Source organism: Spermophilus citellus (assembly GCF_964194105.1).
Source record: "Spermophilus citellus genome assembly, chromosome: 13".
In the NCBI taxonomy this organism is placed as follows: domain Eukaryota; kingdom Metazoa; phylum Chordata; class Mammalia; order Rodentia; family Sciuridae; genus Spermophilus; species Spermophilus citellus.
Window position 1 is genome coordinate 65,668,500 of NC_138193.1, and position 12,608 is coordinate 65,681,107.

Genomic DNA, 12,608 nt, shown 5'->3' on the forward strand with positions numbered 1-12,608 from the left:
GCTGGGTGACTTAAAACAAAGCAGTGCTTTATATTATAGAGTCATGTTCACATTGGAAGAAGCCACACTGGGCTGGGCCCTGAGCAAGAAAAGACAGAGTGAAGAGGCTGGACTGGAGCTGTGGGGCCTGAAGGATCACTTTGGGCAGATGGAACCAAATGTTCAATGTTCTGAGATGGAGCAGATCAAAGCATTTTCAAGGAACACAGAGAAGGTCAATATATTTGGAATGCCATGTGTGCCAACAGTTTAGTTCTGTTTTTGGTGGTGTTGGGATTGAATCCAGGGCCTTGTGCATGCTAGGCAAGCACTCTACCAACTGAGCTATATCCCCAGCCCCCTACAGTTTAGTTCTTGATAAGGTAGAAAGGACAAGCTGGGGTCAGATCTTGTAGGACCTTTTAAACCATGGTGAGATTGGGAATTTGTCCTAAGAATACCAGGACCCCTAATTGCTTCTATGCAGAATATCATGATTTGATTTGATTTCAAAACATAAAAAGTCTTGGATGCTAAGTAACAAATTATTTAGAGAGCAGGGCAAAAGTGAGGTGAAGCCATATGTCTTGAAGCTATAACAATTATCCAGGCAAGAGTTGAAGGTGACTGGTACAAGGTTTAGCCATGCTAATGGAGAGAAGTAAGTAGATTAATGATCTCTTCTTCTTAGACAAGATCTACAGTATTGGAAAATTCGTGAATATAAGAGTGAAGAAGACAGTGTTAAGAATGGCTTTCAGGTTTCTGCCATCAGTACCTGGGTGGAGAGTGGACCATGGAACAAAATATGGAACACTGGAATAGCCCCAGGTTTGGCAGTAGAAAGAGGAAGATTATGAGTTTGGTATGAGTATGTTCAATCTGAGCAACTAGCGAAACGTCAAGAGGGCTGTCTAAAACTGGAGATATAAATCTAAGGGTGGTTATTGTGTTTCGAAGGGACCAGTGAATAAATCTCCTTACCTTCTGAGTTCAGAGGCAATTGAAAAATAAATACTGACCTTAAGGGATCAAAATCTCAACTTCTTTATTGTGTAAACTGGATGTGTGGAATATGGCTTTGATCTGTAGACAAAGTTGAGCTTTTCAATTTTTTTTCCCTGAATTTCACTCATTAGCCCCCAAATTTCAGACCTCCCTGCTTATTTCAGAACGGAGTTCATGGTGTAGGAGGGAGAACTGGGTGTTGCTCCAGAGGACACTGGTCCAGAGAAGGAGGGAAAGGTACCCAAGCTGTCAGTGAGTCACCCCTGTCAGAAGGATGGTGGATTCTAGCAGGAAACAGGTGCAGTTAAAGCTGTAATTGATGAGAGGTTAGCACAGGGATGATTTGCAGAGGTGTGGGCAAGGTCAAAGCTACCAACAAGGGATGTAAATGCATCCAGGAACTAGGTACTGGGAGGTTCCAGTAGGAACAAAGGGAGGTAGCTGTTACCAGAACTGTGGATGAAGCGGAGGCAGTGCCTGACAGTGAGGAGGCAGAGGAAAGAATCCAGGGCCCAAACTGTGGCCCTCACTAGTCTGGTGAAGGTGGGCTGTACGGCAGGGCAGGGGATAAATTTCCTACCTACTCATTTTTTCCATTTCTGAACTCCCTCCCATTGACGAAACCCATCAGAAGCCAGAGGACTGTATCAACCAAGGAATGCATTGGCAGCACTCATCCGAGGGTACAAGGGTGGAAAAATGGGCCACCAGAAAATAACCAAGATGGGCAGGGGTTGGAGGAGAGGGCAAGAGGTGTGGTTCTGCTGTCTTGGCAGTGAGCATCTTTGAGGTAAGGATGCTGCCTTGCTCCTACCTTTATGAAGATCACCTCCACCTCACATCAACTCTTCCTTTGAGTTCATCCTTCAACTACTACTGGGTAGATTAGCCTTTGCTCCAAGATGACTCTGAAATAGTAACCAAACAATTCTTTAATTAAATGATCAGTGTTTGCAGCGCCCTGGAATGGAAACTCAGTACTATTCTATTTCATAAGCTCACATTTTCTCAACTGTATTATTCAACTGGCTCATCAGAAGATATGCAATGGGATAAGATGATATAGAAATGTATGACGATATGATGTTTGATAATGATACGATGCCCATAAAACTGAAATGTCACAAATAACCTTTCATTAGAGTGTTCCATTGTTTCTAACACATAGATTTTTGAAATTGGGATTCATATTCCAGTCTCCTCAGCCAAGCTGCAGTTCTGACAGAATTGTCATTGTCCATGCATGTGCATAAAAACTGGCACAATGGATATCAGCAACATGGAAGAAAGCCCTACAGGCAGAGAACACTGTTATAAAATGCTTTGTCACCAGTGCTCTGGGTGATGCAAAGGATGACACTATTTGAGATTCATACAGTTCATTCTGAATTAAAAAGTGAGTTTGTCATAGACACAGAAAATAAGTTAGTGGTTGCAGGCGCTGGGGGAGTAGGAGCAGTGGAAGGGGGAGTGGCAGCTACTGGGTACTGGGTTTCTTTGGGGGGGGGGGTGATAGAAATGTCCTGAGATAGGTAGCAGTGATGGTTGTTTAACTTTATACACTAAAAACCATTGAATTTTTTGCTTTAAAAGGGCAAATTTTATGGTAGGTGAATAATATCTCAATTTTTAAAAAAGAGATTAAGAACATAAAGGGAAGCTATTTGTGATTTAAAGGGACCAGTGAATAAATCTCCTTCCCTTCTGAGTTCAGTGCTACCTGAGAAAGAACTATTGATAGAGAACTCTACTATTTTTGCAACTTATCTGCCTCTAAAACGATTTCAAAATAAAAAATTTAACAAATGGGGCTGGTGTTGTGGCTCAGCGGTAGAGTGCTTGCCTCGCACGTGTGAGGCACTGGGTTTGATCTCAGCACCACATAAAAATAAATAAACAAAATAAAGGTATTAAAAAAACACATTGAAAAATTAAATACTTTTGGGGAATACCATCCAAACTTGAGGTTTTGTGTAGAAAAATCTGTATTCAGAGTAGTTATAGACTTGTGTGAGCTCTCTCTTAATGAGGAAAAATGATATTCAATAAAAAAAATTTCCAATTTTGAAAGCAAAGATGATTCGGAATGTTTGAATTTTTAATATAAAGAGCTTCTAAGAATATTTTAGGTTGTTTTTCTTATATTTTCCTTTTTATGGTTGTAGAAGATCAACATGTGATTGAAAATCTGTTGCTACTAAGTCTAAAAAATCTTGTTGACTAAGTATAAAATAAACATTTTAGGTGGCAAGGAAAATCGCCTTGTCAAAGTTTAGTTAGCTTTTATTCCCCTTATGGGTACTATGTTAGATGTTGTGAAATACAGTATTACCTATCCAATGAGGAATTCTTCCCAAACCAAAAAGTCCCTGACTTTTATACGGTAAAGACCACAGACATTCTAGTACACCATTATCTCCTGCACAAACTCCCATCCTAATTAATCACAATCTAGGGTCTTCACTCAGTGCCTGGGAAAAGTGAGGTTCTTTCAGTGATTGCAGCCAAAGTCTCCTGTGTATTCCACTTTTAGAGCCCAAAGGGTTAACAGGACGTGGATAATTATCCCAGCACCAGCCTCACGCCCAAGAAACTTAAAAAGCTTAAGCAAATCTGCTGCTCCTCACAGCAGTTAAACCAGTTGTGTCAGTCCTGATTCTAGACTGTGAGCTGCAGAAGCCACTGAGTTAAGCAAAGAAGGAATTTATGCATAGCCCACTAGGTAAGAGGGAAATTACAGGGAAGACTGGAACCCCTGGCTTTGAGTGGTGTGACCTATAAATTAGGCTGGAGAAGACACTGCTGTTGGGACCTGAGCTGTGGACTCACCATCATGAAAGGTTCTCCTTGGGCCTTATCTGCCCATCACTGACTCCTCACTCACAGTGGGTGCATCTCACTGGCTGAGCCTTGGTCACATAGCTGCCTCATGATCACATGGCTGCAAGGGAAGTTGGGAAAATGAGTGACATTTTTTTGCTTCCATAAAAGGAGGCAATCTGCCTCACAAAAGACTCTTTTTTAAAAATATTTATTCTTGGGGCTGGGGATGTGGCTCAAGCGGTAGCGGCTCGCCTGGCGTGCGTGCGGCCAGGGTTCGATCCTCAGCACCACATACCAACAAAGATGTTGTGTCCGCCGAGAACTAGAAAATAAATATTAAAAATTCTCCCTCTCTCTCTCTCTCTCCCCTCTCTCACTCTCTCTAAAAAAAAATATATATATTTATTCCTCAGTTTTCGGTGGACACAACATCTTTATTTTATTTTTATGTGGTGCTGAGGATGGAACCCAGCACCCTGCGCATGCCAGGCGAGCGTGCTACTGCTTGAGCCACATCCTCAGCCCACACAAAGACCCTTAAGGAGTGGGCAGAAGGTTAGTTGGTGTACAGACAAAAATCACATGAATATCCAATTTACCAATCAAAATAAAGTCCTCAAAATCTCAGAAGTTACATATTGTGCTGGCACCAGCTAATGACCCTAGCAGAAGCCCCGCAGTATCTGAAGGAAGGAGGGGAGATGGAAGGAAGGAAGGAAGGAAGGAAGGAAGGAAGGAAGGAAGGAAGGAAGGAAGGGAGGGAGGGAGGGAGGGAGGGAGGGAGGGAGGGAGGGAGGGAGGGGGCTGAGGATGTGGCTCAAGCGGTAGCGCACTCGCCTGGCCTGCGTGCGGCCCGGGTTCGATCCTCAGCACCACATACCAACAAAGATGTTGTGTCTGCCGATAAATGAAAAAATAAATATTAAAAAAAAAAAGAAAACATCTTATAGATATCATCTGTGTTGGTTTTCCACAGTTCTTGACCTATGAACTTTATACTGTGTTGGAAGAAGTCTTTCATTAAGAGGTTAATTATTGCCTAAGTTTACCATATCATACCTGGAAATTGAAATCCTCCTATTCTCTTGCAAAAGTGAGAAATTTTCAATGGTGTTCCAGATCTTACTGAATACTCCCTGCTTTTCTATTCTGTATATTTAAAATCATTTAATTTCCATTTCTTAGTCTGTTTTCTATTACTATATAACTGAATAGCACAGACTGTATAATTTATAAAGAGAAATTTATATCTTACAGTTCTTCAGCTGGCAAATCCCAAAGTTGAGGGGCTGCTTTTGATAAGGGCCTTCTTGCTGGTGGGGAACACTCGGCAGAGTCGCAAGGTGGCACAGGGAATTACATGGTGAGACAGAACAAGCTTGCCAGAGGAGCTCACCTTTATAACAAAACCATTCCAGTAATAACTCATCCATCCATTAATCCATGAATGGGTTAATTCATTCATGAGGGCAGAATCCTCATGACCCAATTATCCCCTAAATGTCCCATCTCTCAAGTACCAGTAACATATAACTTTGGGGGTTAAGTTTTCAACACCTGAAAATTGCGGGGACATAGTCAAAACCATAGCACCCTATATCCCTGTCAAGTCAAGGACACATCCCCACCTCCTCTTGTGAACCACCATTGCAGTTGGTATGCTGGTAAATTGGCTCTCTTTAGTCATGATTTGTACCATTTGCCAATTCCCATGGTGGAAGATTTTAAGCTGCCAAAGTTGTGACTTGTAAAAATCTCTGAACATTTATTGCCTCTTTTGGGTCTCTGCAAACATCATATTTTGCCTAGAATTTCTTAGGCTGGTGACATCTGTCTCCTGAAGCAGTTGTCTCAGTTCTTTAATCTGGAGAATGAATAATGTTCCATTAGGGAAGAGTCCTCTGGTTTGTTCATGGCTGTATTCCCAGTGCCTAGAACACTATCTGGCACATGGAAGACCCCCGAGTACCTCTTTGTCTTGGTGGTGGTTCTAAGGCTCTTCCCTGGAGCCTGGTGAGGACCAACACCTTTTTCATGTGCCCATCCACGGGGCAATGCCTTTCTCTGCTTGGCATTAAAGTTTTCCTTAATGTCCTGTGTTTATCAGAGAAGTGGAACCTGCTTCTGATCATCTATTTGCCCCTGTTGTTCCACTTCTCTATTCTGGAAACTCAACCAAGTTTCTAACATTTTACCTTACTTCTTTTTTATTTTTAGGCACTGGGAATTGAACTCAGGTGCACTCAGCCACTGTGCCACATTCCCCAGCCCTATTTTGTATTTTATTTAGAGGTAGGGTCCCACTGAGTTGCTTAGGGCCTCACTTTTGCTGAGGCTGGCTTTGAACTCACGATTCTTCTGCCTCAGCCTCCTGAGCTACTGGGATTACAGGCGAGTGCCACTGTGCCTGGCTTACCTTGCTTCTTGAGTTTATCATTTCCTTCTTCATCACATGTCAATCCACACTGTTAATTGTAACTAGTAGTGTTTTTCTTTTTTATTTCCCTTTCTAGCCAAGATGATTGCTTTTCTGATAAACACCTTAGAATCTATCTTGTGGGGTTCACCACAGTGAACACTATGAAATAAAATTTTGAGCCTGACAAAACACATGGCTGATGAAAGAAATTTTATACTCCTTTTTCTTTTCTGCATGATGTTGTTGTATTGGGCTAATATTGAACCAGGCCTGGATTCTATCACTGTCCTGCCTGGTCACCTGTAGCCCATTTCAAAGCTTTGCCTTCCCTGAAAAATCCCCCTCCACAAGTTCGCCAGGTATGTTTCCTCAAGGCATCTCCCACGCCTGTGTTCTGACCTGTAATCATGGAGCCATCTAGAAACTCACTGGTAATACTAGAATTGTTCTATGCTCATCTTTCCAGACATCCTGCCTCAAATTAGGTCGAGATTGTGTGACTACCTGGTATAACTGTCATGGTCTTTAAAGGGTGATTCCCCCAATTAAACCTCTTGTCTGACCTTTTAAGAGGGCACTTCTCAAGAGCTTCCTGGAAATACACTCCTTGGTTGCATGGGGAGAGGGTATGTAGATTACTCCGGTCTGTTCTCTGAAATTCCTCCTCCCTCTATTAGAGCCCTTTGAACTTCACTCAGCCTTTCTGATCTAGTAATAACGACAACAAATGAGTTTCTAGTATCTTCTTTGAGAGTGGTCAGCTCCAAGCCTATCTCCCTTCTCTTCTGCCTAGTCCCTTCACATGGGCCTAGCTTGACCTCCAGGATCAAAAGCTTTCTCCTGGAGCTAGAGGTATAGCTCAGTGGTAGAGAACTTTCCTAGTATGTATGAGACCTTGGGTTTGATCCCAACCACTGAAAGAAGCACAACAAAACAACAGCCATAACAGCAAAACCTTCCTCCCAAGGAAACCCTTCTCTCCCCACAGCAGTGGTGGTAAGGCCCACTGCTAGCCAACCAGAACAGACACTGGCTGCAAACAACCAGCACGTGTCTCTGGCCGAACCCAAGTTTCCCTTGCTGTCCTCCCTTCCCCCATTACCAATCCCAACCCAGCTCCTTTATTTATCTTTCTATCTTTATTTGCTCTTATTCTATCTTCAAGTTCAAAGTTTCTAAACCAATCCAGCTCCTCTTGATTCCTAGAGACAGCACATTCCTGGCACAGGCCTTTTCTTATCCTTCTTAGTCTTTAATTTTACTAATAGTTTCATTGTGTCCCAAAAGGTGACCTGCCACCTATAAAAATAAAGGTCTCTGGCTTGGGATATAGCTCAGTTGGTAGAGTGCTTGCTTAGCATGCACAAGGCTCTGGGTTTAATTCCCAGTACCACAAAAGGGGGGAGAGGGTCCCTATTCCTCTTTCTGTTCACTGATAAAAATCTACCACTGGGCTGGGGATGTGGCTCAAGTGGTAGCGCGCTCGCCTGGCATGCGTGCGGCCCGGGTTCGATCCTCAGCACCACATACAAACAAAGATGTTGTGTCTGCTGAAAACTAACTAACTAAATAAATAAATATTAAAAAATCTCTCTCTCTCTCTCTAAAAAGAAAAAAAGAAATCTACCACCCTCTGTGACTGAGCCTCCAAATCAAGAGTCTCCGATCAAAACCTTTGCCTGATTTGAGTAACAAATCTAGGAGAGGACTTGCATATATGTGGTAGAGATTGAGCATGACTCAAGGACTCTGTAAGTAAGTCATATGGAGTCAGGGGTTGATTCCACCATGGGTCTCTCCTTGGCCCTAAAACAGTTCATCATGGCATAAAGAAGAGAATTTGAGGCAGTTGACTTAATGCACGTAAGGCTAGAACCTCACGTGCTAGTATACTCTTACCCAGTTTTCTCAAACGGTCCTCAAACCAACAGCATCAGCATCACCTGGTGACTTGTTAGAAATTCAAATTCATAGGCTTTAACCCAGACCTACTGACTTAGAAGTAGGAGCCCAGGATATTTTAATAGGCTCACTAGGTGATTATAATACATGTTAGGATTTGAAAAACCACCATTCTAACCCACATGAAGTGTAGTTTCCTTTGACCTTTTCCTGCCTGAGAAACATGGTGGGAACAGTAAAAAAAAATGATCCCAACCACAAATACTTAAAGAACTTGTTCACAGAAATTCTGTTTTTAAGGGTGTCACCATATTGGGTGTACCTGCTTAGATTTATCAGTTGCAAAAGTCTGTATGGCCTGAGTACACTGAGGTTGCAAAGGCTTGGGTTTGCCACGCTCCTGTGACATCAGTCTTATTAAAATGTTCTATGCTAATGGAAAACAGTATGGAGATTCCTCAGAAAATTTGGAATGGAATCACCATTAGACCCAATTATCCCATTCCTGGGTTTATACTTAAAGGACTTAAAAACAGCATACTACAGTGATGCAGGCACATCAATGTTTATAGCAGCTTGATTCACAATAGCTAAACTATGGAACCAACCTAGATGCCATTCAACATATGAATGGATGAAGAAAACTTGGTACATATAAACAATAGAATATTACTCAGGCTTAAAGAAAAATGAAATTATGGCATTTGCGTGTAAATGGATGGAGCTGGGGAATATCATGCTAAGTGAACTAAGCCAAACCTAAAAAACCAAAGGCTGAATGTTTTCTCTGATAAGTGGATACTAATCCATAATGGGGGTGGGCTGGGGAAGAATGAAGGAACTTTGGATTGTGCAGAGGGGAGTGAAGGGAGAGTAGGGGGTGTGGAATTGGGAAGGATGGTGGAATGAGATGGACATTATTACCCTATATATGTATGTATATTACCCTATATATGTATGTATATATGTATGTATATATGTATGTATGTATAACATGTATGATGACACTACTGGTGTGACTCTACACCATGTTCAGCTAGAGGAAGAAGTGCTCCATTTGTATACAATGGGTCAAAATGCATTCTACTATTGTGTATAACTAATTAGAACAAATTTAAAAAGAAAAGAAAAAATGCTCTATGCTAAAGAAGTTGACACCTGGAAGTCCTGTGCTTATTAAAGTGCAGGGACCTCCTGCCCCAGCTGTACCTGAAACATATTTTTCTTGGCAGATCTTGAGTCCCTAAGCCCTGTCCTTGTGCCTGTTTTGTGGGCCATGGGTGGATATATATATATATATATATATATATATATGATGTTGTTGGACACAATACCTACCTTTATTTTATTTATTTATGTTTATGTGGTGCTGAGGATCAAACCAGAACCTTGCACGTGCTAGGTGAGTGCTCTACTGCTGAGCCACAACCCCAGGGGTTTTTGAGGGTGGTGGTAGAGATACAAACCATCTACCCTCCACTAAGTTTAAACAAAATGAGAAATATAGGGATTGAAATATCAACTTCATTGCTGATAAAGTGAAATTGGAAAGGAGCTGGGAGTCTGCAGCCACCCCTAGATTTTTAAATACCTCCCTCTCTGAATTGAATCTCCCAAGCCCAGTTGAAGGCCCCCTCAACAGAGGCAGGGTCTGGTATGGTCCACACGTGTGGGCCAGTTTGGCTCCCTAGAGCTGTGCAGCCTCCCCCAATGTCCCCCATCAGGCTCATTTACTTGGTCTTTGGAGAAGAGTGGTAAGCCAGGAAAGGAGAGATGACCAGGGCAGGTGCTCTAGAACCATTCTCTCCTGGAATAGATGCAAGGATGGAAGAATCCATTTTCCCTGGCTATGTGGAGAGTATTTGAGGTCAATGGAAAAATCCAGAATAAGAAAGAGGAAAGTCAGGACTGAGATTTGAGGAAAGCTCGCATTAAACTTGGTTTCAAGGAGGAAGTCCTAGCCAAAGAAACTGAGAAGAGAGGCAAGAGAGTGGGAGGAAGGATCCAGGAGTATCTAGTGTCACAGAGGCCAGGGGAACACCATTTGAAGGAGAGAGTGATCAGCAGGGTCAGGGTTTCTTCTGTGGGCACACCATACTAGGAACAAAAACCATTCCTAGGGTGTAGCCATCTGGAACCACTGGTGATCTCATTGAAGAGTGGGAAGGGGAACTGAGCTTTAGGGTAGTCGATGGAAGTCCATGTGGTGTCCTGGAAGATGGTTTTTAAAGAATGAGGGAGTTAATGCTTATTTGGAAACTGATGGGGAAGGAAAGCAGACTTTGTTTGGAAAGGTTCAAGGGGGCAAGTGTCCCAGGACCTGTGCTGTAGGCCAGGTGCCTTGGATGAATACCTGTCTGAAATACCTTTCTCTCATCTGCACAAAGATGCAGTGTGAACTCACAACAGCCCTGAATGGGAAAGATTTGGCACACAAAATAGGGGATAAATGAGAGTAGATCACAGTTATCTGCAAAACCGAGGGCTCCTGGCTCCGAGTTCAGAGAAAGCTTCCAAGGCTATTAAGGGCAGAAGCAATGTCAGTGCTTTTTCACTTTAAAAATTTCCGTGTATTCCTGTATTTTTTGACAGGCCCTAATTATTTGAGCACCAACTGACTAAGTATTTAAGTCCTAACCTGGTAAAAATGGCCAGAATCCAATGGTCTTAACCCTCCCTTAGTGACAATCCATTAGCTCCCTAAGAACTCGTCCTTTAGATTGGTGGTGAGGTGACTTCAATGGCAACAGCAGCCCTGACTCAGGATGGAAGAGTGTCTCCCTGGACCAATTAGTGGTCTCTTTCCCCTCACTATTCTCAGAGCCCGTCTTCTCTAAGAGCTGGTCTTCAGGCAGTTTTTATAACCATGGATTGAATTCTTACTTATAATATCCCACCTGTTAAAATAACTTCCAACTACGAGATCATAGAAATATCACCACTAGAAAATTTTTAATGATAAACTTCCCCCTGCTGACACCACCCTCTTCCAAGTTCCTAAATCATTTATTGTAAGCTCACATGTCTGGAAAACCAAAATAAATGAACCAGGAAGAAATTGTTGGGCAATTTTTCTAAGTATCTCATAGATCCCTTAGTATTTGTTTTCTTGAGGTTATTTGTTTTCTTGCAATATTAATCAAATTTTAAAAAAATAAAGTCTTATATTACTTCCAAAGCACATTTTACATTAGGATTTAAATTTGTTACTGAAGGAAAAAAAACCAGGATTGATGCTAAAAATTTATTTTAAATTGACCTTAGGATAATTTAGCTATGTAAATTATTTTTTTAAACACATACACACACAGCCTTACCAAACAGCCAGAACCCAGATAGCTACAGGAGTCAATTACTTCAACATAGAGTTAGTATAATTCTCCCCATTTTCTGGTGTTTAAAGGTAACTGAAATTACAAATATAATGATTTATTATCAGGAAATGATTAAAAGATAACTGCAATATCAAGGAGAAGATATGAAAATCAAAATTACAATGCATGTGGTGGCCAGAAACTTAAGACTGTTGTCTGAGAAAAAAAAATTGTATGGACGTATTATTCCATCAACCACATAATATTTATGCCAAACTCTATTATTATTATAGTTTTTTGGGGTACTGGAGAGTGAACTCACTCAACCACTGAACAACATCCCCAGCCCTATTTTGTATTTTATTTAGAGACAGGGTCTCACTGAGTTGCTTAGCGCCTCGCCTTTGCTGAGGCTGGCTTTGAACTCATGATCTTCCTGCCTTAGCCTCCTGAGCCACTGGGATTATAGGCATGTGTCACTGCGCCAGGCCCAAACTCTATTTTTAGCAGATAAAATATGATGATAGAATGAAATAAGCTTCAAGACAATATAACAAAATGTGGCAGAAACTTACATATAGAATAAAATAATTTCTAATGAGATTTTGGCCCTTTCTTTGTATGGGATCCAAAGGAAGTGACAGAGTGATCTTTGCAAAAGTCTATTCTAAGGTTAATAGGGAGGGCCTTTTTGAAGTTTAAAAGTGGTTCTAGTCTTCCTGTGAGGCCTAGGATAGAGCCAGCCAGTATATCCTATACTGAATATAGTAAACATATGACCACTTTAAAGAAAAATAATAGGTGTTGGGTGCAGAGCAGGCTGAACTGTGTTGTCTGCAGGGCAGGCTGAACAGATGTTGGCTGCAAGATAGCCCACACACTCAAACCCCCGTCTATCTGGTCCTTTATCACCTGTTTGTGTCAAGTCCCGCTCAAGGCTGAGCACTCAACCCCACTTGGGCCAACAAGGCAGCTTGCAGACCCAGAGGCCCCATTAGATTTGGGCTATAAAAACTCCCTCCTGCCAGTCCCCTCTCTCTCTTGCTCTTTCTCTCTTGCTCTCTCTCTCTTGCTCTCTTTATCTTTCTTGCGCGCGCTCTCTCTCTCTCTCTTGTTCTTGATCTCTCCCTGTTCATCTCTTCTCTTCTCTCTCTCTCTCTCTC